The 26,753-nt window shown below is 38.7% G+C and overlaps 1 long non-coding RNA gene across 2 annotated transcripts in view; it reads left to right on the forward strand.

The window, feature by feature from the left end:
* Positions 1-21,800, forward strand: part of LOC120515110 — a 70,624-nt gene extending 48,824 nt beyond the window's left edge. Inside the window, exon 3 of one of the 2 annotated variants that reach the window (XR_005630589.1) lies at positions 21,654-21,800. This is a non-coding gene — a long non-coding RNA (uncharacterized LOC120515110). Of the gene's footprint in view, positions 1-14,874; positions 14,942-21,653 lie in introns of those variants that run through there. The other variant, XR_005630590.1, reaches the window with a different exon arrangement.
* Positions 21,801-26,753: the final 4,953 nt, after the last annotated feature.

Below are 26,753 nucleotides of genomic sequence, written 5' to 3' on the forward strand. Positions count from 1 at the left end.
AAAACAGTTGTAAAGGGAACACACTTAAAGTGTCCAAAAAGCAACAACTAAGAGAAGCAACTGGAAGAATGAGGAAGCAAACACAAGTCAAAATGAGGAAGTCCTACTTTCTAATGAAGATTAGAAGATGTGATGTTTTATCTCAAATTGTCCTTTTCTTCTTCTTCTACTTTCAGCTGCTCCCGTTAGGGGTTGCCACAGCGGATCATCTTCCATATCTTTCTGTCCTCTGCATCTTGTTCTGTTACACCCATCACCTGCATGTCCTCCCTCACCACATCCATAAACCTTCTCTTAGGCCTTCCTCTTTTCCTCTTACCTGGCAGCTCTGTCCTTAACATCCTTCTCCCAATATACCCAACATCTCTCCTCTGCACATGTCCAAACCAACACAATCTCACCTCTCTGACTTTGTCTCCCAACAGTCCAACTTGAGCTGACCCTCTAATGTACTCATTTCTAATCCTATCCATCCTTGTCACACTCAATACAAATCTTAGCATCTTTAGCTCTGTCATCTCCAGCTCCGTCTCCTGCTTTCTGGTCAGTGCCACCATCTCTAACCCATATGACATAGCTGGTCTCACTACCATCCTGTAGACCTTCCCTTTCACTCTTGCTGATACCCATCTGTCACAAATTACTCCTGACACTCTTCTCCACCCATTCCACCCTGCCTGCACTCTCTTTTTCACCTCTCTTCCACAATCCCCATTACTCTGTACTGTTGATCCCAAGTATTTAAACTCATCCACCATTGCCAACTCTACTTCTTGCATCCTCACCATTCCACTGACCTTCCTCTCATTTACACACATGTATTCTTGTTCTACTGACCTTCATTCCTCTCCTCTCTAGAGCAGATCTCCACGTCTGCAGGGTCTCCTCGACCTGCTCCCTACTATCGCTATAGATCACAATGTCATCAGCAAACATCATAGTCCATGGGGACTCCTGTTTAATCTCGTCTGTCAACCTGTCCATCACCATTGCAAATAAGAAAGGGCTCAGAGCCGATCCCTGATGTAATCCCACATCCACCTTGAATTCATCCGTCACTCCTATTGCAGACCTCACCACTGTCACACTTCCCTTGTATATAACCTGTACTACTCTTATGTACTTCTCTGCCACTCCCGGCTTCCTCATACAATACCACAGTATTACTTTACTTTCTCCAGGTCCACAAAGACGCAATGCAACTCCTTCTGGCCTTCTCTGTACTTCTCCATCAACATCCTCATAGTAAACATCCTCTCACTTTCCAAAATTCCATTAAACAATCTGGTTAAAAACTCCACTGCCATCTCTCCAAAACACCTCCATGCTTCCACAAGTATGTCATCTGGACCAACGGCCTTTCCATTTTTCATCCTCTTCATAGCTGTCCTTACTTCCTCCTTGCTAATCCATTGCACTTCCATATTCACTATTTCCACATCATCCAACTTCTTCTCTCTCTCATTCTCTGCATTCATCAGCCTCTCAAAGTACTCTTTCCATCTTCTCAACACACTCTCCTCACTTGTGAATATGTTTCCATCTTTATCTCCTTTTATAGTGGGAAAACTGCCACCCAGGTATCAAACACCCAAGCTATGATGCCCTATGCCTTTGAAACCACTGCATGGTCTTGTAGTTCATTATTGACCGTAAACCAGTAGTGAGTTTGAAAAACAGACAAGAGACAAGCTGATGTTCTTTTTTTGCAGAATGTGCCAAAACAAATATGATAATCCAGTGTGGAGCAGTTCTTCCAGTCACAATCAATAAGCAATGACACACAAAAAGAAAAATGCTAAAATGAAAAATTAATGATTGTCTGTACTACTTCAGCTGCACTCCAAGATGCTACACTGCGGTAAGGTGAAAAATTAAAATAAACTTACTGAATACATCTCAATCAGTGATGTCACCTGGAATCCTTGGGTGTTTCAGGTCTTGCGACTTCAGATACTCCCATCTAGGCATCCCAGCTGATCAATCCCTGGCTTTTGTCCCAGTATCAGTTGACAATGAGGCCTCCCTCTTTATCATGTTTGGTCTGTAAGCATAACTAATCGATGACACTGGAAACTGAAAGCTCAGCACTTTTGCTTTGTGCTATATGGGAGACAAGAAACTGGGGACATCTATCCACGTAACAGAAAGGAACAACACTTCAACAGGGAAACCCAGTGAGGAAGGAGTATGCCAAGTCTGGACATTTTGTACTATTGTATTAGTTGTGAAGAGGTATTCGTCTAGTACAAAGGAATAACAAGGCATACAATGAAAAGAATCAACTCTGTTACATAATAATGCAACTGTCACAGAAAGACTATATAGACATCAACTTATTTAAAACATTACATATTCAAAGAATTAACACATCTAACCAAACCCTTAAAAATAAAACCAAGTGGGATTTTTGACTCCTAGAAATTTGTGTGATTGATGACCAAACTTTCCTTTTGTGCAAATACAAAAAGAACAGCCATTAAAGGGAAAAAATATCTTTGAGGCAGCAGAAAGAGGATTAATATTACGGCATCTACAGGCCCCAAAGTACAGCATGTGTCTCAGAACTTAAGAAGTGGAAAAACAAATAAAAGAACTCATTAAAAGAGGTACAGGTTTCAATGGTCTGGATAGAAAAATGATTGTTTATGAAGGGACAGCTGAATGTTGCCTTCCCACATTCCTGCTGCCACCCTTAGCGCAGCGGATAATGCAACTGGAGCTCTTCCTAAAGAGACTCAATTTAAAAAGATGGTGAAATGTGCTTAGTTACTCCATTTTTTACAATGCCAAGAAAGTCAACATAATTGTCAGTACTGCTTACGTAATCAAAGCCAAACTACTTTAAACCACCAGGAATTGTAATTACGGAATATGACTGTAATGGTACAGAAGATAGCCTTTTGGGATGAATAAATTAAGAACTATGTTGGATAAAAATCTTGCAGTATCTTCAGTTACAATCACTCCCTGCCTAATAGTCCTAAGTATATGGGTTCAAATTCAGGCACAGTAACAGCAGGCAACTGCTATTATGGATGGAAAATTGCAGGGAACTGCCCAGATTGATGTTTATGAGATCACTGAAAATTGTGCTTAGAAGTGGGATTAAGTGGATGAGGTTAAAGTGCTTAAGATAACTAGATTTACTATCTCATTTGATAGTGGTAGAGGCTGTTCCCCAGGAAACACAGTTGGAGGAAGAAGATACATTTGTTGTGATGAGATTATAGATTAAAGAGTTTACTAATCCAGACATTAAATCCCCAAGTTTACCTTGTCAGGATGTGTTATGAAAAACGTTTGATTTGTTTATTTTGTGGGGATGCAGCCAATATTCTGACCTTCCTCACCTTACCTAAGAAGCTAGGAGCACTGTGACATACTTATAAAGGTGTTGATTCAGTAAAGATCAGATACTTGCGCAGCCCCTGCGATTTTCTTAAGCAAGAGAAATAGTTGGAGATTCGAAGTGGACTTGTTAAAAAGAATGTTGTGACCCATGAATGTGTATCTCATCTCATGGACTTGGTCTTTGCTGACTTCATTAATGTAAACCCATTTGTTTTCTACACTTGACCTTGCTACTTACTATTGGGAGGTGAAAGAAGACCATTGGAAGAGGATGAAGACAGTATTCACGTTGGGCTTTATAAGGCTGCTTGCTACTTGTCAAAGCCTGATGTGATGGTGCTTAAGTGATCAAGTATATACATCCTTACTCATCTAATTGTATATGATAGCTTACTACTGAATTTTGATTCTTATTTGCAGCATGTTAAAAATGTTTAATGGCTTTAGCAGAAAATTGATTACCTAAACCATATAAACAGAGCTATAATGTACTGGTGCATTTCTGAAATGGTATGGAATATAAGGTAATTTCTAGGACTCTAGGATTTCTAAAAAAGGAAAAGCACCTTAATTGTGCCAAAAAACATTGATGGCACTTAAATATGCTCAAACCTCCTTCCATTGTTGGCATCTAAAGATTTTTTTTTCCTTTGCATACCAATTCTAGGTAAAATGAACTGGGGCAGTCCTTACCCAAATACATTAAACATAAGAACAGACTACTGCTATGCTAATCGAAATCTGCTCTTTTTAAAAATTATTTTAAATACAGGCAGTCCCCGGGTTACGTACGAGATAGGGACTGTAGGTTTGTACTTAAGTTGAATTTGTATGTAAGCTGGAACAGGTACATAAATTTAATAAATGCTATTGTTGACTGACTGTAACCAAGTGCTATGCCAATGAATGATGGAGTTTCACCTCCCTATGACTTTTTTATTTCTAGTTTATTTTCAGTGGTGATGGTTTTTCTCTTCTTTACTGTATCACCAGCACTTGCATCAGATTTGTGTTTCAGAGACATTCTTGAAGGGTGAAGACAAAAGGTTAAAATGAGCACTTCTGCACAGCACTATACAGTACACGCTATCACACCAGGAAGGCACCCGTCGTCAACACGTCTGATGTACTGACAAGAGACAACTTCCTGCTATGTACGTAACAGTACAAGCAGGCTTGCTATTGAGAATGAATGGGGGCATCGAGAGGTGGTTCATCACCAGCCCACCTCACAGTCACCTCCACTACAGTATGTTGCCTGCAGCATCGAAAGAACGATGTGTGGCCAAAGGCGAGTAGTGAATTGCCGCCATTCAATAGGCAGCCATCTGATGCACACTATAATGCTACCCCCCGCCGCCCCATTCACCCTCATTGGCCTCCGTTCAGCCACAACAGGGTCACCGCTTGCAACATTACCAGCCGCACAAGGGACACTACATTGCGTGAGCAGCGAAATCACCCCCCTCCAGCCACCGCTTGCAGCATCCCCAGGCCGAAGATGACGGACTGCCAGTTACTGAGGTGCATGCATCGCAGCTGTGACCCTGTTTGTAAATCGTTGGTTGGATGTCCGTAACCTTGGGACTACCTGTACATGTAAAATTCTATTACAACGAATATCTTTAAAATGAAATTATCATTACAACAAAGTATATTTATGGTCCCGGCAGTTTCCCCATATGACACGAGTCTTTAGAAATCTCGTTATTACGAAGTACATTCAGCAGATACTTTCATTACAATGAAGTGCCCAAAAGACCTTGAAATGCATGAATGAATCATCCGCAGAGCAGGTAGTTCTGTGGTCGCAGCTCAGTTGTGCAAAATGATCCCCAAACAGAAACAAGAAACATTGTAAAAAAAAAATTCTTTCTTTGGACTATTCTCGTACTGTTTTTTTGCTGTTTTTGTTTTCGGTGGTTTTCAGTGATACCTTTTACTTCTTGCTCGTCAACATTTGAAAAACATCCATTGGAATTAAACTCATTGTCACCCTTCTATAGAAACGGCACACATGAAAAAATGCTAACAGTTCATATGAGAAAAAAAAAAGTTACATTTTTGCAGCTCTCAATTGCGGCAAAAAGAAAAAAGACATTGCCATCGACACTGTCAACTTTCTTGAATGACCGAGCAAGAAAAGAAGAAAAATCTCGGGTTGCAATTGTATGCAAACTGCTTTGAAGACGCCGAAAAAGCCATTTTTATGTGGTTCAGTGATGCTTATTCAAGAAACATTCCTATTAATGCGGCACTCATTCAAAAAAATATGAGGTTTCTAAACTCTTTTGAGGCCTCCCCCAAGTGGACAACATGCCAAAGAGCTTCCCGAATTGTGATCACCACGTCTGTGGAAGACTTTTTATCTATTGCCAGGGCAACAGCAGGCTCACAGCTATGATGCGGCTCGGCAGTGAAGCAAACAGAAAAGATCTCGATGGGTGATGCAAGGAATATTGTAAATGCAGGGCACAGTATAACTTGGCCACTAACCTGGCCACGACCCTGCCTGACTGCTGTGTTTGTTTATAGCAGAGTGGCAGATCCCACTACAATAAATAACCCTGCTGTTCCTGTTTCAAGCTGAATAAAGAACTGAGACTCAGCCTTGTGTTTTAATGTGTAAGACAGGGATTTATAGCGCAACCACGATCTTTTAGGATTCGCTTCTGTGGTGCTTCACTGAATCCGGCAACAGACAAACAGTCTTCCACAGATGCGGCAATCGCGCTTTGGGATGTACTTCAGCGTGACGTTTCCATTGGGTAGGGGGATGAGGATCCCAAAAGAGTTCAGAACCCTCACAATATGAAGAAGAAGAAAAGGATGATTCGGCTTCTGATTGATAACTGTGCTGCCCACAACATGCTTCCACATTTAGACAATGTTCGCCTTGAATTCCTCCCATCCAATTGCACAGCAGTGCTTCAGCCACTGGGTTTGGTCATCATTCACACCCTGAAAATGTATTATCGCAAGGAAATGCTGAGAAAAATTCTTGTCAGCATAACTTGTAGACAGGAGAAGATTAAAATTATTGTGAAATAAGCTATTGAATCTGTGTGTGTGTGTACATATATACAGTACATATATATATATATATATATATATATATATATATATATATATATATACTCTATATATATATAAACGATTTTATGTGACTTTTTATGTCACGTTTTTTGTTGTGGGCTTATTTTAAAACCTACACATATATGTTTGGTATCATATTCAGACCTTATTCAGAATTTATCGAACTTTAATGTGATGTTGTTAGATTTTCAGATTCTTATTCTGTTTTTACATTGTAAACTAAAAAATATCAAGAACTCACGTCCCGCGAGACAAGACTTTGTGCGAAAACATTTAACCACACCCGGGGCCGGAAATAAAAGACAAAGAGTAGGACAGCTGCTGTACAGGCTTTTAAATGTTCGAAGCACCATGCGAGATTGATATCACACGACACGGCATCAGCAGCAAGCCAGCAGCTGATAGAGCAAAGAGGAGGTAAAAAAAAACTGTATTTGTTTCCCATTATATTACCATTTATTTACCACCCCATCTCCTTGGGGTGCGTTCAGTCCCCCTCTTCACAACATGAGCGGCAGAGATGCAAAGTGGCTGCTGCATAGCGCAGGCCGGGGATGTTGGCGAGCGAAGAGAGCAGGGGGCAAACTCCCTAGTGTATATAAATATATATATATATACATAAATATATATTCACATATATATTTTTACACATACATACAGTATATATACAGCAACACACACATACTATCATTAAAAAGTTTCGGATTACTCAAGTTTCATGTTTTTGGTAGAAATTGACATCTTTTATTAGCAAGATACAATTAACTCACTTTAAAAGTATAGCCAATGCATTACTAGTGTTACTAAAGGCTAGTGGTATCTCTGGTGCTGCTCTTTATTGGTTCACATCATACCTCAGTGATCGCTAGTATTATGTCATCTTTAGGCAACACAAATCTGCCACTACTTCACTCACACAAGTTATTCCTCAAGGGTCAGTTCTAGGTCCAGTTCTCTTTAACATCTATATGCTCCCATTAGGTGAGATTATTCGTCGGTATGGTCTAAGCTTCCACTGCTATGCCGATGACACACAACTTTATATAAGTGTTGATGAATGTGGAACATCTTCACCTGTTGCACTGACTGATTGCATTTGGGAAATCAATCATTGGATGACAGATCATTTTTTACGACTTAATCCTGATTAAACAGAAATCTTATTAGTTGGTACCAAATCTGTCCTCTCTACCCTTTGTGGGCTAACAATTGACATTGATGGGATCCTGGTTGAACCCTCAGCATCAGTCTGTAATGGCTATCATCTTTGATCAGCTCCTTACTTTTCAACCACACGTTAACTCAATAGTACAGACATCTTTTCCTCATCTTCGCAACATTGCTCACCTGCATTCTTTCCTCAGTGTGAAGGATACTGAAACACTCATTCCTGTTTTCATCACTACCCATCTGGACTATTGCAGTGCATTGTTTTATGGCCTCCCGACTAAATATACCAATTGTGGACACGGCCTGGGCACAGACAGGCAGACATGTTGTTGAACACCACCACACGTTTATTTACAATATTCTCTACAAGTTTCAAAAGTGCACACACGAACCCCCACACAGTCCTGGCCACACAATGCCTTCCTCTTCGGGCCGCTTCCACTCTCTCTCCTGCTTTGTCCTGCTTCACCCGACTCCAGCCTCGAATGAAGGGAGACGGCCCCTTTTATTTCACCCCGGATGTGCTCCAGGTGTTTCCCGGTACTCCTCCCTGGACACACCCCAGTGTGGCGGAAGTGCCGGTTGTTCTCCCGGAAGCTCTCTGGGTGTCCCTGCTCCTCTTCCCCCCAAGCACTTCCTGGTGTGGCGGAAGTGCTGAGGTCCAGGGTCTGCAAGGCATTGGGGCGCCCCCTGGCGGTGACCATGGGTCCCTACAGGGTTGGGCTTCCATGCCCTCTACCCGTGGCCCCCAAAGCAACCAGGATGGCGGCCCCCACGTGATCCAGGGTGGGCATCGACCCTCTTCTGGTCCCTCAAGGCATCCCGGCTGGGTCATTGCCCCTGGCATCCCTGACACAATAGATTACAATATGTTCAGAATTCTGCTGCTCATTTACTTACACACACTAAAAAATCTGCTCACATCACTCCTGTCCTTTATGATTTGCATTGGTTACCAGTCTTTTCAAGAATCAAATATAAAATTATTCTTCTCACCTTTAAAACCCTTCATGGTTTACCCCCTCATTATCTGTCTGAGTTGCTGCTTCCTTACACTCCACCTTGTTCATTAAGATCATCGGATGCTAATTTACTAACTGTACCTGAATACAGGTTAGTAACTATGGGTGGCAGAGCTGTGATAGCCACTAAAATTGGGAATTTCTCAGCCTCTCAAACATTGCGAGGAAAAATCTATTATCCATTTCAAACTCCTGTTAAAAATACATCTCTTCAATGAGTATTATTCATTTTCTTGTGTGTAATTTCTATTGTCATGTTAATGTGTTTATTGAATTGTAAAGTGTCCTTGAGTGTATGAAAGGTGCTACATAAATAAAACTTATTATTATTATTATTACTGCTTAAAATGACTGATTTTTAATTTAATATTTACATATCGTATGGCTACATTTTCAGCAGCAATTCCTTCAGTGTCATTATGGTAAACTCACTTAGTTTATCCATAGTTAGCCATTTTTAGAAGTTAATTGGTTATTAGAGAAACCTTTGTACTTTCATTAGCGCCAGTGAAACCTGTTATTTTGTCCACTTGGGCTTCAAGGTACTGGCATCACTAAAGTTCAGTTCTGTAAACCTCAGAATTCATTGTGCCTCTGCCATCAGCAGTTCCATCATTAATGAAGATAAATGTGCCAGTACCTGTGGTAGCCATACATGCCCAAGCCCGACCCACCCCCCGCCCCCACCATGTTTAACATATGAGGTGGTATGCTAAGTTGCTGTCCATGGCCTACTCATTCAGGCCCCCATACTAACCATTTACTGTCTCTAATTGGCTCACTCTCTCACCACTTCACCACCTAATAGCTCATGTGTGGTGAGTGGACTTGCGCAAAAATGGCTGCCATCACATCATCCAGATGGATCCTGCATATTAGTGGATATTGAAGTGGCTCCCCACTCATTGAAGAGCTTTGAGTAGTGAGAAAAACACTATATGAATGTAAAGAATTATTATTATTATCATCATCGTCGTCTGATCTGTCTGCAAGATGTTTTTTCTTTTAAGTACTTTTTTGCAAACTGTAGTCAGTCCGTCCTGTTTTTGTGGCAGACTAGCAGTTTGGATCTTGCAGTGTGGCCTCTGTGTTTCTGTTCATGAAGTCTTTTGTGGATAGTCGTCTCTGACCCATCCATATCTGCCTCCTGAACACTATCTGACCTGTCTGACAGGCTTTTGGGGCTTTTTCTTTATTACAGTGAGAATTCTTTTGTCATCAGCAGTGGAGGTCTTCCTTGGCCTACCAGTTCCTTTACTATTACAGAGCTCACCTATGCGTTCTTTCTTCTTAATGATATTAATATCATTGACACTAATGCAATTAATGTGTCTCACAGGAGGAGAACACCATTTTATTTAAACCGTTTATGAAAAAAATAAAGAAATGAAGGGATGAAATGCAAAATGACTCATTTTGAATGTTTTGATATCTGGGTAATTTTAATCAGTGAAAATAATTTCAGTTATAACATGGTCAAGTAGACTCTAACTTATTGTTTGATATGCTTAGAAAACCATTTTCAAAAATGATTTCTTTTAGATTTTCAAATTGATTATACAACACTAAATCATGCATAGGAATCACTTACACTACTGGATGGACGAATCCAAAGCTAAGAAAATCAATTTTGTTTATGTAATGTTCTTCCAAGTAATGAATGGATGGTTATAGCTTTTAGTTAGTGTTTTTAGGACAATTGTCCCTGGGGGAGGATAGGCACTGCCTAATTAGTACATTTACGTAAGAATTATTAAATGGAGTGACATTTAAGATGGATATTGCTTTAAAAATTTTCACAATCATTGTATATATAAGTTCACTGGAAAATTGTGTTATTTAAAATGGGATCTACTGTGATTTGTGTGTAAAGGGGAAAAAAAGCCTTATAAACTTACTGAATATGTTCATTTCTAAGCCAAAAAACTTCTCAAGCATATCATTTTTGAAAATAAATATGCATATATTATTATATATTATATTAATATTATATATTAGTAAAACTCTGTTATTTTAACAGAGATCAGCTATGTTGTTCACCTCATTACCTGTCTCTCTTCATGACCACCTTTCTCTCAGCTGGGATATGATGATTTGTTTAAGCGGACATGGAGAGTCACCCACATACACACACACACACACATACTTAAAAATAACATTATATGCGTTTAAATTATTAATGCAATGTTTAAATCATAATGTGACTGTTATGCTAGACAGCAGTGGACAGTCCCGAAATATTTACACATTACTTGGTATCAGTGATTGTCAGTGAGTTTTCACTCAAAAACCAAAGCAGATATCAATGGCCTTTATTAAAAATACAACGCAGTGTTATCAGTTCAGTTCAGATTTATTGTTATGTGTACAAAGTACAGAAAAACCTACAGTATATGTGCCCTTCTTGGTATGCATCACGCTATAGAGGAGTATGGGGGATTGCCGGTGTTCTAACAAAACATCCTACCCATCGAAATGATCTACTCACTGATACTACGCATGCGCAGACCAAAATTACGCAACTTAGCCTTACTACATTAATGCATTTATTACAGTTTACTGCATAGGTATTTACTGTCAACATTTTATAAGTTGTATATTTTGCACGTGTGACTTTTAATCTTGTACAGACCATTGTATCCATGCACGAGTAATGACCGTCTTGTAAAATCTTTGCATCAGGCTGTGTCTCTTTCAGGCATTAAATGATGCATATAGAATAAATTGAGAAATGTTAACATTTCCATAAATTTGATAGACGACTTCTAAATACAACATGTTAAATGATGACATGGTATAACGTTATAAGTTTAATGTTACGACTTACAATAAACTACGGTAGGATACTTCGACAAAGTAGGACAAATCGTCAGAACACCGTAACTCCAACCGAGACAGCTGCTGCAAGCAGAGAAGCAAACAAGAAACGCATCATTACATTGAGAAAATATTACAACAACAACATTTATTTATATAGCACATTTTCATACAAAAAAATGTAGCTCAAAGTGCTTTACATAATGAAGAATAGAAGAATAAAAGACACAGTTAGAAAATAAAATAAGTGTAAGGTCCGATGGCCAGGGTGGACAGAAAAAACAAAAAAAAAAACTCCAGACGGCTGGAGAAAAAAAAATGAAATCTGTAGGGGTTCCAGACCATGAGACCGGCCAGTCCCCTCTGGGCATTCTACTTAACATAAATGAAACAGTCCTCTTTGGATTTAGGGTTCTCATGGAAAGACTTGATGATGATGGTCACGTAGACTTCTGGCTTTCAGTCCATCAATGTTGGAGCATCATGATGCTTTGAGTAGGTGGAGGTGGCGCAGGCCACCACCACAAAGAAACCAGAAAAAGAAACAGAAGAGAGAGTAGGGGTCAGTACGGATTTTAGAGCCACCATGAATAGTTATTATGATGAATTGAACATGCAGAGTATCAGGATTAAGTTAAAGTGAAGTTATAGAAAGGCCATGTTAAAGTAATGTGTTTTCAGCAGTGTTTTAAAGTGCTCTACTGTATCAGCCTGGCGAATTCCTATTGGCAGGCTATTCCAGATTTTAGGTGCATAACAGCAGAAGGCCGCCTCACCACTTCTTTTAAGTTTTGTTCTTGGAATTCTAAGGAAACGCTCATTTGAGGATCTGAGGTTACGATTTGGGATGTAAGGTGTCAGACATTCGATATACGAGATGGAGCGAGATTATTTAAGGCTTTATAAACCATAAGCAGTATTTTAAAGTCAGTTCTGAAAGACACAGGTAGCCAGTGTAGTGACATTAAAACTGGAGAAATGTGTTCGGATTTTCTTTTCCTAGTTAGAATTCTAGCAGCTGCATTCTGCACTAGTTGCAAATGATTTATGTCTTTTTTTTACCAAGAATCTGTGGCAAAATCTATTTTTCCAGTTTACTTTTGATGTCAGAAGCATGCCTCAGAAACATGGAAGTCATAATTTCTTAGATCAAACCCTTCAAAGTGGTCTTATTTGGTAAATTTATAGGCTTTTGTTCTCAATGGTACCGAAGGTCCCATTAGCTCCATTATAAAATGCAAGAGAAGGCTTTTTTTTTCAAAATTATGTTTCACGTTAAAACAAAGTTTCATGTGGCAAATTAATAAATATAATGACTGTGTAGAAGCAACTTAAAAAAGCAGAACTTATCATTTAAAAACACAATTTCTCATAGCATATAAATAAATATCAGGATTGTGAAAAAAAAAAAATATGAAAAATACCAAATATATTTTAAATAATCATATTGAAGCCTTTTATTTGTTATGTTTAAATAAAAAATGTTCTGTTTACCTTACACTTCTGCATATTCTATTGACTACTTGAAGCAGAGAAGTGATTTGCACTGTTTAAATAAAAAATAGTACTGTTTGTTTAAATAAAAATGCATTTAAACTGACTATTTAAATGGAAAAAATTTGCACGTGAGTGTCAGTAGGCTTTGTGCCGTAGGAATCCAAGTTATCCGACAACATTTCAGTAATTATGCACAGCTCTGATGCTAACCTAAAATAGGTCATTGTGATAGCAATTGATGAAAAGAATTCCTAATTAATTGTAGAATTATGGCGTTTGAGGTTTCCTATAGATTGCCTCTTTCTCTTGCACGATTTGGCTGAAAAACTAATCAGCACATCATTATCTCATAACAGGCTTAAGTTTGGTATTTTTCTGTCAGCTCTAGACTGTCCTCAAGAAACTGTGACACACAGACACAAACCCATCATCAAAATATCGACGTTTTCACTACCAGGGGACCCTAAAATGTCGACATGCGTTGAAACCTGAGATCAAAATTTTTGATGAATCTAAACCTAAACAGAAAATAACAAAAATGCAAGCACACCAATGGCATGAATGCAGTGAAATAAATGAAAATAATAGGCAGTCAAAATCAATCTTCGAATCTTTTTCTTTCTTTACATCAGGTCAGTCATGCAGGAGCTCTGTCCTGTGTCATGCTATGTTCACAGAATGACGTCTCTTTTTGTATACTCATGACTTATAGTTGGGAGACCAGGGTTCAGGTGCCCTCTCTGAGTGTGTGTTCTCGATGCTGTGGGAGAAATAAGAGAGGAACTGATTAGTGACAGTGTCCCCTCTTGACATACCTATGAGGAGCCCAGAGGGTGTTCCACATACAGTATGTGACACCATCTACTGTCAGTATTTATTTTTGATAGTTTCTTGAAAAATATAAACGCTCTATTATTTTTACATGCAGATTGGTGAAAATTTTTATGGGCACCAAGATGATGATTAAGAAATGAGAATTTGTGGTTAAAAGGGTGAGAATTCCGGAGAAGCAGAAATAAGAATGATGTTACTAGAAGCCAAAGGTAAGCCAAAAAGGGAAATTCGGAATCAGAACAAGGAATCCTAAATATAGAGCCTGCTCAGAAATAAAGCTATCAGTATGAAAGTCAAATATTTTTGAATCTTCACAATTAACAACAAAAACAGACAAAATAAATTTGTAAAGAAATAGTTACAAACAAATGCAAATTACAATTATATAAGAATAATAATCTACTATATAATAAAATGTCAAGGTCTGTGTGTGTGTCCAGTTCCTGTGAGCAATTGGATTGGTCTGTTTGACTTTGGTGACAAGATCGAAACAGGAAGTGCAAGTGTGAGGCGTTCAAGAAGAAGTAAAGGCATAGGAGGCACGTGTCACTATCACATAGCACAAATTGGGTAGTGACAGGCACGCTGAGAGTTTCCATCAAAGAGTGAAAATATAAAAGCTGACAGGAGGCAAGCAAACTGCCTTGAAATGACAGAGTCAGAGAAGCAGGCTTAACAGGGATGCGTTGACAGAGGGAGCGCCAATCTAAAGATGTTCAGATATGCAGAAGGAGAAGGCAGGCACTGAAGGTAAATGTAGGGCAAGAGATAGAATACATATAAAAATATTTCATATTACCAGTATGGCTAGTGAGTAAATAACATACAGGAAAATAATACCCACATTGGATACTGTAGAGATATACAGTATAATCAATAGAGAAGTAGAGTATATATTGAATTGTTTTTTAAGTGTCTAAAGATGAGTCTGATGATAAGGACAGATGACTGAGAGTTCAGAAGAAAAATTTCTGTTTAAGCTGAAGAAAAAAAAAAAATCTGCAAGGGTGCTAAGGCCAAAGACCGCCCAGCCCCAAATGGGTATTCTACCAAACTTAAGTAGTTCCTATCATTTTTTTTTCAGGCTTCTTCTTAGAGGATTCAGTACAGTGGATCTTGTGGGAAGTTGGGGTATCCACTTTCATTCAAACATCACACAGTGCTTTCATCAGCTGGTAAAAACAAAAGTCAATTTTTTGAAGATTACAAATCCTTTTGAAGAATATGATCATTCTGTGCCTATTTAGAGGAACTAAAAAAGTGAGTTTGTAGGAGATTTTTTTTTTAAATGACCAACAGTGTTACCTTGTTGCATCTCAATTGGAAAAGTATTACAGATTTTTGGGGCAGAACAGGAAAAAGCCACCACACCAATTATTTATGCTTGGTTCTTGGAATAATAAGCAGACCACCATTCGAAGATCGAAGGTTATGACTTGGAATGTTGAGGGACAGACACTCCAAAAAAATGAAGGAACAAATTTATTTAAGGCTTCAAGTCAATTTTAAAGGACACAGGTAACCAAAGTAATGAAGCTTTAACTGGTGAGGTGTGCTCAGATTTTCTTTTTCTGGTTCCGATTCTTCCTACTGCATTCTGAACTAACTGCAGCTTATTAATGTTTTTCATAGGTACGGTACACCAGTTAGGAGCTCATTGCAGTAAACTAATCAAATTTTATTTCTCGGTATCTTACAGTCAATATGATCAAAATGCAGTCCTATTAATCTGGTTAATGTGCAATTTAAAATTTAGGTCAAAGTCCATGATTACACCAAAATTCTTTACTTCCACTTTGACTTTTAATGCTAATGTTTCAAGTTTATTTCCAATACTCTCATTGTTTCCACTTTTACCAACTACTAAGATTGAGGAAATTACATCCATTTAGAACTATAAGTAAGAAATTGAATCAAAAGGACCAGAGCATCAAGGTAAACAGGTGGTACAGAAAGGTAATGCTGCATGTCATCTGCATAACTGTGGCAGCTCGACTGGGGCCTCACGTAAATGCCTTGCATAGAATTCACACTAAAATATGGCGTGCAGACAAAAACAGATATGTGAGTATGCACAAGAAAATTCAGATGAATAAAACTTTGCATAAGTAAAGTTCCATGCACTTCCCCTTTATAAATCCCAATCAATGTGAATTTTAATGCACATACATGCACCTACAGCTCCATCCCAACTCCTCCCAGAATTTTACATATCTGAATATACTAACTAATATAACTAGCCGGTTCTATTCAGTGTTTTGTTTAAAGATAATAGTAAAAGTATGTGTAAAAAAAGAATACTTTCACCAAATGTGATGTGGAGGTCATACTCAGTGAATTGAGGGTAAGGAAAAACTTATTATTCGGTGGTTTAAGCTGGGGTAAAAACAGCAAGAGTGGTACTAAAAAGTTCAAGTTCACAAAGTCACACAGTGCCTGAAATAAAAAAAAGAAGTGGTCATATGTCAAAGCTGACCTGAAAAGATTAGTGTCTAAGTATCGTATGGAAGGGTATTAGAGCCACAGAGAAGAAAAAAAAAAGGTTTATGTTGAGATTAAAGTTAAAATATCAACTATAATATCCCAGTTTATTTTGTCATTAAAGTAGAAAGTCTTAAACTTAACTTTAAAATCAAAGTTTAATTTCCAAAGTTCCTCAAACTCCATCATAACTAAAGTAGCACGTTAAATGCTTTGCATTCTAAGTGTTCACTGTCCCAGCACACAGCAAGTGATCGCCACACAGAATACATTACATTCATGATATTACACCTATCTGAACATTTTAGAATACAAAGATGAATACTCAATATCATTGTCATGATGAAATGCATTATATATGTATTAAATATGTGGGGGCACAGTGGCACAGCAGTAATGAAGAGCTGGCGCTCCATCCAGAGATTGTTCCTATCTCCAGCAAGATGCCTCTTGGGACGTGCACAACCCTGAATGAAAAAAAATATTCCAGCAGTGTTGTCTCTGTTAATTGTACCAACCCCTTGTCCTTCCATTTTCTTTCTCCACATAACCAATCACAACAAAATAAGCATCTGTAATAAATATAAAACCAGCTGTAAGGTTAGAATGCCGATGCTTCAAAACTTATAAGTAACACTGAAAAATCTTCATTCTTCTAATTCTTCTTTTGGCTGCTGCCATCGGGGGTTGCCACAGCGGATCATCTTCTTCCATATTTTTCTGTCCTCTGCATCTTGTTCTCTTACACCCATCAACTTCATGTCCTCTCTCACCACATTCCTAAACCTTCACTTAGGCCTTCCTCTTTTCCTCTTCCCTGGCAATTCTATCCCTAGCATCCTTCTCCCAATATACCCAGCATCTCTCCTCTGCACATGTCCAAACCAACGCAATCTCGCCTCTCTGACTTTGTCTCCAAACTGTCCAACTTGAGCTGACCCTCTAATGTCCTCATTTCTTATCTTATTCATCCTCGTCACACCCAATGCAAATCTTAGCATCTTTAACTATGCCACCTCCAGCTCTGTCTCCTGCTTTCTGGTCAGTGCCACCATCTCTAACCCATGTAATACAGCTGGTCTCACTATCGTCCTCTAGACCTTTCCTTTCACTCTTGCTGATACCCGTCTGTCACAAATCACTCCTGACACTCTTCTCCACCCATTCTACCATGCTTGCACTCTCTTTTTCACCTCTCTTCCACAATCCCCATTACTCTGTACTGTTGATCCGAAGTATTTAAACTCATCCACCTTTGCCAACTCTACTCCTTGCATCCTCACCATTCCACTGACCTCCCTCTCATTCACACACATGTATTCTGTCTTGTTCCTACTGACCTTCATTCCTCTCCTCTCTAGACCATATCTCCACCTCTCCAGGGTCTCCTCAACCTGATCCCTACTATCACTACAGATCACAGTGTCATCAGCAAACATTATATTCCACGGGGACTCCTGTCTAACCTCGTCTGTCAACCTGTCCATCTCCTTTGTAAATAAGAAAGGGCTCAGAGCCGATCCCTGATGTCCCTCCTCCAACTTGAATGCATCCGTCACTCCTACCGCAGACGTTACCACTGTCGTAATTCCCTCGTACATATCCGGTACAACTCTTACGTACTTTTCTGCCACTCTCGACTTCCTCATACAATACCACAGCTCGTCTCGGGGCACCCTGTCATATGCTTTCTCCAGGTCCACAAAGACGCAATGCATCTCCTTCTGGCCTTCTCTAAACTTCTCCATCAACATCCTCAGAGCAAACATTGCATCTGTGGTGATCTTTCTTGGCATGAAACCACACTGCTGCTCACTAATCATCAACTCACTTCTTAGCCTAGCTTCCACTACTCTTTCCCATAACTCCATGCTGTGGCTCATCAATTTTATTCCCCTTTATTTACTGCAGTCTTGCACATCCCCCTTATTCTTAAATATCTATACCAGTACATTTTTTCTCCACTCCTCAGGCATCCTCTCACTTTCCAAGATTCCATTAAACAATCTGGTTAAAAACTCCAATGCCATCCTCTCCTAAACACTTCCATGCTTCCACAGGTATGTCATCTGGGCCATCGGCCTTTCCATTTTTCATCCTCTTCATAGCTGTCCTTACTTCCTCCTTGCTAATCTGTTGCACTTCCTGATTCACTATCTCCACATCATCCAACCTCTTCTCTCTCTCGTTCTTGTAATTTATCAGCCTCTCAAAGTATTCCTTCCATCTGCTCAACACACTCTCCTCGCTTGCGAGTACGTTTCCATCTTTATCCTTTATCACCCTAACCTGCTGCATATCTTTCCCAGCTCCGTCCCTCTGTCTAGCCAATCGGTACAGGTCCTTTTCTCCCTACTTAGTGTCCAACCTCTCATACAACTCATCATACGCCTTTTCTTTAGCCTTCACCACCTCTCTCTTCACCTTGCGCCTTATCTCCTTGTACTCTTGTCTACTTTCTGCATCTCTCCGACTATCCCACTTCTTCTTTGCCATCCTCTTACTCTGTACACTCTCCTGTATTTCCTCATTCCACGACCAAGTTTCCTTTTCCTCCTTCCTCTTTCCAGAAGTCACGCCAAGCACCCTTCTTGCTGTCACCCTTACTACATCTGCTGTAGTTTCCCAGCTGTCTGGTAACTCTTCACTGCCACCCAGTGCCTGTCTCTCCTCCTCCCTAAACTCAACCTTGCAGTCTTCCTTTTTCAAATTCCACCATTTGATCCTTGGTTATGCCCTCACTGTCTTCCTCTTCTCGATCTCCAATGTCATCCTACAGACCACCATCCTATTGAAAAGTCTTCATTAAACATTTTATTTATTCGATCTCTACAGAGTTGCACCAGTCCCAGCAAGCACAGCACGTAAGGCAGGAACAATCCTAGAACGGAGTATCAAATGATTGCTACCACTGCGCCACTGTGTCCCCAACATGTTTAATTATTAACAGTATACATTATTTAAATAAAGTTAACAATTAATCTGTAAAATGTAATATACATATTTTAAATCATAATCTAATCATAAAAATGATGTCAGGTATACATCCTAGCTCTTGGAAATGTAAATCATCACAGAAGCTAGTCATAATCATCTGTAAATAAATGCTATCTTTTATTGAAATTGAATTCCTTTATTGTCATTGTATGGTATAATGAGATTCAATATGTAACTCCTCTATAAATTAATTTTCCTATAAAATGATAAAAAAATACAATTAAATAACAATGAAAAATATACAATATCAAAGTATATGTACAATACACATGTGCATATAATGCAAATGGTTAATAAAGTGACTCAGGTTGTGCAATATTACTTCACTGTAGACTTAGAATTACAATTACAGTTGCAGTCGAAGTACAAAATGTTCTGTGGGGAGCACTTGATGGACTGATTGAGTGTGTTTATAGCTCTTGGGATGAAACTGTCTCTGAGCCTCGAGGTCCAAGCATGAAAGGCTCTGAAGCTTTTGCCAGAAGGGAGAAGTTCAAATAGACTGTGGTATAGGAGAGTGGAATCCATGCAGATACTGGTTTCTTTCCTGAGGCAGCATGTCTTATAAATATCCAGGCCTGAAAGCTGTATCCTGATAATCCTCTGCGCTCTCAACACAATCTGCTGTAGAGCTTTCCGATCAGTTGCCGTGCAGCTGCAATAAGACACACAGACACAATCAGTGAAAATACTCTCAGTGGTGCACTGACAGCAACAACGCTAAAGCAGCTATGGTATTTGTAATAGTTTGGCAATTGCATGCACCATTATATTGTTACAGAACGATTAAGTCAAGTGCCTTACATTTGTAAACAATATGCAATTCATTTCAGTGTATTTGATAAAGCCTGCATGGTGGATGTGAATATAAAAGAAAGAGAAACCACACAGATACAGTAGTACTGCTTTGGTGCTGGGTGCCGCCAGTTTGCAAAACTGAGCACAAATGTGCATACGTATGTGTGTGGCTTTACATCAAGATTATTTTTTATATATCTCAAAATGACCATGGTAATGGGCTTACACAACATTTTTGTGCACATGCATGGTTTATACATGAGGCCCCTGGTGTTTTGATATTATCTGGCCTAACATAACCCAAAGTAGGTTGCACAAGAATGCCAGACTTTGATCGGAATCCCTTCCAGATATTTGAGACAAATTAAGACCTGTTATCTGGTGTAAGGAACTTGGATAAGTCATGTAGTTTAAAGCAAAGATACCTGTAAATACTTGGATGGCTAAGTAGAGGAACGGGTTATAACAAACCTAACCAAAAACCTTACTGAGGTCAAGTTTCATTTATTCATTGAGCAACTATAGGTCTTAAAAGCCTTCATCTGTAGTCATATTCACCCACTGTAATGGCTCCTGATGCAGCCCACAATAGCAGTGTCATCAGCGAACTTTTGCACATGGCAGGACTTCCAATACGACTGGGAGTCCTGCCACGTGCAAAAGTTCACTGATGACACTGCTATTGTGGGCTGCATCAGGAGTGGGCAGGAGGAGGAGTATAGGAACCTAACCAAAGACTTTGTTAAATGGTGTGATTCAAACCACTTACACCTGAACACCAGCAAGACCAAGGAACTGGTGGTGGATTTTAGGTGGCCCAGGCCCCTCATGGACCCCGTGATCATCAGAGGTGACTGTGTGCAGAGGGTAGAAACCTATAAATACCTGGGAGTGCAGCTGGATGATAAATTGGACTGGACTTCCAATACTGATGTACTGGGTAAGAAGGGTCAGAGCTGACTATACTTTCTTAGAAGTTTGGCATCCTTCAGCATCTGCAATAAGATGCTGCAGATGTTCTACCAGATGGTTGTGGAGAGCACCCTCTTCTACGCGGTGGTGTGCTGAGGAGGCAGCATAAAGAAGAAGGATGTCTCACGCCTGGATAAACTTGTTAAGAAGGCAGGCTCTATTGTAGGAATAAAGTTGGACAGTTTAACATCTGTGGCAGAGCAACGGGCACTAAGTAAACTCCTGTCAATCATGAAGAATCCACTGCATCCACTTAACAGTGTCATCTCCAGTCACCGTCCTGCTCCACTGACAGACTAAGGAGATCGTTCTTCCCCCACACTATGCGACTCTTAAATTCCACCCGGGGAAGTAAATGCTAACATTAGTCAAAGTTATTGTCTGCTTTCACATGCATTTTTATTACTATTTAATTTAATATTGTTTTTTGTATCAGTATACTGCTGCTGGATTATGTGAATTTCCCCTTGGGATTAATAAAGTATCTATCTATCTATCTATCTATCTATCTATCTAAATTAAAAAAAAAACAAACTTCTCAGATTTGGAAATACCACTGTGTCCAAGAAAAGTAGAGTGACCCCACTCCAACATCCTTCCTACCTCTTTGTTTAGGACATAGATACTTTTAGGGGAAAAGGAGAAGATCCATTCCTGATACTTGATGGATTCACCCCGCTTGGAAGGGCAGTGGAGAACAGGCGCTAAGGTAAACATTTCTTTTAGTACATCAACAGAAGTTTGTGCCTCAGGACTTCAGATAATTTTTTCCAACTATCCTTTGTGAGACTTGATAGGAGCTATTAATAAACTAAAGTTTCTAATAAAGCATCAGTAATATTTCGCAAAACCTACAAAACCCTGAACTTACTTAAGAGAGTCATGTTGTTTCTAGTCTAAAATGGTAGAAACCTTCACAGGGTTTATTTGAAAGCCAGTGCAATCAATATAATATCCCAAAAATAACGAGGCATGTTTGATGGAAGGTACACTTTTCTAAATTTACAAAGAACTTATTTATCCTAGAGCGAGAAACAATCTGTTATACTTGGGCAATATGAAAATTCATATCCTGAGAATAAATTAATATATCATTAATGTAAACTAACACCGTAAGTTCTAATAAATCTGAAAAGTATCTTAATGAAAGACTGAAATACAGAAGGAGCATAAGCCAAACCATATGGTATTACTAGGTATTCATAATGGCCAGATGTCATATTGAATGCAATTTTCCACTAGTAGTTTTGTCCAATACAGTAGGGTAGGCACTACTGAGGTCAAGCGTTGTGAATATTGTGGATCCAATCATTGACTGAAAAGAGCTACAGTATAATCATACAGAAGAAACAGTTCTTTCTTTATAGGTAATTTATTTATCTCTGAAAAAGGTATGCAAGGATGTAAAACACCACCTTTTTTGAGACAAAAACACAGCTCCAAATTTTGGAATTAATTCCAAAGCTTTTCATGGATATATTCATTCTCAGCATTAGTTCAGCTCAAGAAAGAAGATAAATCCTTGCCTTAGGTGGGGCACCCGGTAAAAGATCAATGGCACAGTCATAGGAACAGTGGAAAGGAAGTATAACAAAACTGCTGTTTATATAATAGATCCTTGAACTTAGAATAAATAGATGGTAAAGTTACCACTTCAGGACAACAGAGACGCTGCTGTACAGGAATTAAAATGTTACATGAAAAACAATTTTGACTCCAAGCAAGGAATTTACAAATCTCATAGTCAACAACTGGAGAATGCTTTTTGAACCAAAGAATTACACGACGCCAGCATCAAAAATAGAAATTTCCTCCCATTGCAGACAACCTACTGAGAACTTAGTTGGTGGTGTGACGAAGTTTATTTGGCCTTCCCCAATGCTTCAATCACCAGTACAGGCAATATAAAACAGTAGTTTTAACAGTTTGACATTGACACCACAGCAAAATTGGAACTAATAAAGTTTTCAGCTGAACCGGAAACTATAAATACTATTCTTTCATTATTAATTTTTATTGCTGTTAAAAATAAATGTGTTTTTAATTAGGTTTGATTACACCAATACTTTTCAGAAACAGGTGGGCTTTAGTTTCCCTGTAGTTTGGGACATTTTGCATTCTTCACAATAGAAACAAAGGTCATATGTCATTCTGCACTGCCATGTTTGTGGGCTAATTCAAGCTTTCCCAATTTCTATAGATTCTTGTTCATCTCCTTAAGAGAGAGGGCTTTTTACAAATGAAAATGTGAAAGATCTTGCACTTCTTTCTAACCCCATCTCCTCCCATCAATAGATTGCAATATGTTCAGAATTCTGCTGCTTGTTTGCTTACACTGCTGCTATGCACCTAAAATCTGGAATAGCCTGCCAATAGGAATTCGCCAGACTAATACAGTAGAGCACTTTAAAACACTGCTGAAAACACATTACTTTAACATGGCCTTTTTATAACTTCAATTTAACTTAATCCTGATACTCTGTATGTTTAATTCATCATAATAACTATTCAAGGTGGCTCTAAAATCTGTACTGACCCCAACTCTCTCTTCTGTTTCTTTTTCCGGTTTCTTTGTGGTGGCGGCCTGAGCCACCACCACCTACTCAAAGCATCATGATGCTCCAACATTGATGGACTAAAAGCCAGAAGTCCACGTGACCATCATCATCAAGTCCTTCTGTGAGAACCCTAAATCCAAAGAGGACTGTTTCATTTATGTTAGGTAGAATGCCCAGAGGGGACTGGCCGGTCTCATGGTCTGGAATCCCTAGATTTTATTTTTTTCTCCGGCCGTCTGGAGTTTTTTTTTTTGTTTTGTTTTTTCTGTCCACCCTGGCCGTCGGACCTTACACTTATTCTATGTTGATTAGAACATTAGAACACTCTAGACGAGAACAGGCCATTCAGCCCAACAAAGCTCGCCAGTCCTATCCACTTGTTTCCTCCAAGAAAACATCAAGTTGAGTTTTGAAAGTCCCTAATGTCTTACTGTCTACCACACTACTTGGTATCTTATTCCAAGTGTCTATCGTTCTTTGTGTAAAGAAAAACTTCCTAATGTTTGTGTGAAATTTACCCTTAACAAGTTTCCAACTGTGACCCCGTGTTCTTGATGAACTCATTTTAAAATACAAGTCTCGATCCACTGGACTAATTCCCTTCATAATTTTAAACACTTCAATCATGTCACCTCTTAATCTTCTTTTGTTTATACTGTATCGGCTCAGCTCTTTTAATCTGTCCTTTAATTAATGTTGACTTTTCTTTTCTTACTGTGTCTTTTATTTTTCTATTCTTCATTATGCAAAGCACTTTGAGCTTCTGTGTGTATGAAAATGTGCTATATAAATAAATGTTGTTGTTGTTGTTACACACACTAAAAAAACAGCTCACATCATTCCTGTCCTTTATGATTTGCATTGGTTACCAGTTTCTTCAAGAATCAAAATCTAAAAATATTCTTCCCACCTTTAAAGCCCTTCATGGTTTAACCCCTCATGATCTGTCTGAGTTGCTGCTTCCTTACACTCCTGCCGTGCATTAAGATCATCGGATGGTAACTTACTCACTGTACATACTGTAAATACGGGTTAGTAACTATGGGTGGCGGAGTCTTCAGTGTGATAGCCCCTAAAATTTGGAATGCTCTTCCTCTCAGCCTTCGCAAGGAAAAATTTATTATTCATTTCAAACTGTTAAAACACGTCTTTTCAATGAGTATTATTCATTTTCTTGTATGTAATTTCTACTGTCTTGTTAATGTGTTTATTGAATTCTAAAGTGTCCTTGAGTGTATGAATAGGTGCTACATAAATAAAGCATTAAACATAAAATAAAACACAAAGCATACAATTATACAACTCAAAATTATATATCGAGCACACCTGTCTCGACTAAAACTCTCCAAAATGTTTCCAGGGCATGATCCAACCTGCGAACGTTGCAACCAAGCCCCAGCCTCACTGGGTTACATGTTCTGGGCCTGCACCAAATTAACATTATTCTGGACAAAAATTTTTAATTACCTCTCAGACAGTCTTGGACTCACAATCCCTCCTAACCCATTAACAGCTGTGTTTGGGGTTCTTCCAGAGGGTCTTAAAGTGGAGAAAGACAAACAAATTGTGATTGCATTCACTACACTGTTGGCACGCAGACTTATTCTGATAAACTGGAAGAACCCAAACTCTCCTCTTTTAAGTCAGTGGGAAACCGACGTGTTATATTATTTGAAATTGGAAAAAATCAAATACTCAGTTAGAGGATCCGTACAGACTTTTTTCAAAACATGGCAGGATCTAATCAGTAATATTTTAAAATAAGTTTATAAAGCACAGAGAATTTATTAATTTAGGTATGTTTACAAGCCTTAAATTTTACGCTGTTTGGCTTGCTCGCTCTCTCAGGGGTGGGGATCGATCTGTTCTTAACTCAATTCTTCTTTTTATAAAAACTTGATTGCTTTGTATGGATTGTAATAAAATTAATAAAAAATAAAAATATTATTATAAAAAAACATTATTATTATTATTATTATTATGTTCCAGTTATTTCTGCTAAGTCAAGCACTTTGTTAAAAGTTTCCTATAAGTCATATTTGAGTAGTTTACCACAGTGAGACAAAGCAACTAAAGAAGCATTATCCTTAAATCATTTCTTCAGTCGATGTCTTCAAAGTAATTATCAGATCACGTATTTACTATAGGAAGTGTGCATTCTGTCAGGTTGATCAAATATTCTGGCAGAATCTTTGGTTTTCATAACACAGAGGACCTAAATAAGAAAGGGTAGAGCAGATTCTTTGTATGAGGCTGTGCTGCTTTAACATGGGAAGTGACATCCTTTACATGTCCTACAACTCTGTTATGGCCAATGCAATGTTCTCGGCTACATTACTTCAAGGAAGGCCCAGCTAATCAAGAAGTTAATTCAAAATGCAGGCTTAGTTATTTGACACACTCGGGACATAGAAGCTAAGGAAATAATGAAAACAAAACTGAGCACCACTATGAATAATGCCGCACATTGTCTCTGACACACTAGCATTGAGTACTTGCAGCCAATGAATTGTTCAGTAAAAGTGTGTGAAGAAACACTACTGGGGCTCCTTTATACCAACAGCAATACAATGTCTCACTGGGACTTCACCTTTAGCTAACTTGGAAACTTTTTTTTAGTTTTTACTCCTCCCAGTCTTAAAGTTGTGTATTTGAGAAAGAGGTTGTTTCATTTATAATGTTAGTTTTCATTGAAGAGTTATTTAGGTTCTTGTGGGCATCATGAAGAAGTTGTGCTTAGTGGTATGGTGCAAAATGCAGAATTGCTCTCCTTTAAAAAAAAAAACACACTACTTACCCCCGGAGTGCAGACATCCTTCTATTTTTTTCTCTCATGTCTTCTGCTAACAAGACTGTACCACATTTTGTTGGGTATTCATGTTGACATCTAACTAAAATTTTAGCCATGCTCTTCTATTTATCCACAATATCACTTTGCAGTTTGAGCTCAATTAGCTGACTTAGTTGTCTTTTTTTTGTTTCATTTATGATATAATGCAGTATTAGAATTAGAATTAGAACAATCTAGACGAGAACAGGCCATTCAGCCCAACAAAGCTCGCCAGTCCTATCCACTTGCTTCCTCCAAGAAAACATCAAGTCGAGTTTTGAAAGTCCCTAACGTCTTACTGTCTACCACACTACTTGGTAACTTATT

This window comes from Polypterus senegalus, chromosome 14, assembly GCF_016835505.1.
Source record: "Polypterus senegalus isolate Bchr_013 chromosome 14, ASM1683550v1, whole genome shotgun sequence".
In the NCBI taxonomy this organism is placed as follows: domain Eukaryota; kingdom Metazoa; phylum Chordata; class Cladistia; order Polypteriformes; family Polypteridae; genus Polypterus; species Polypterus senegalus.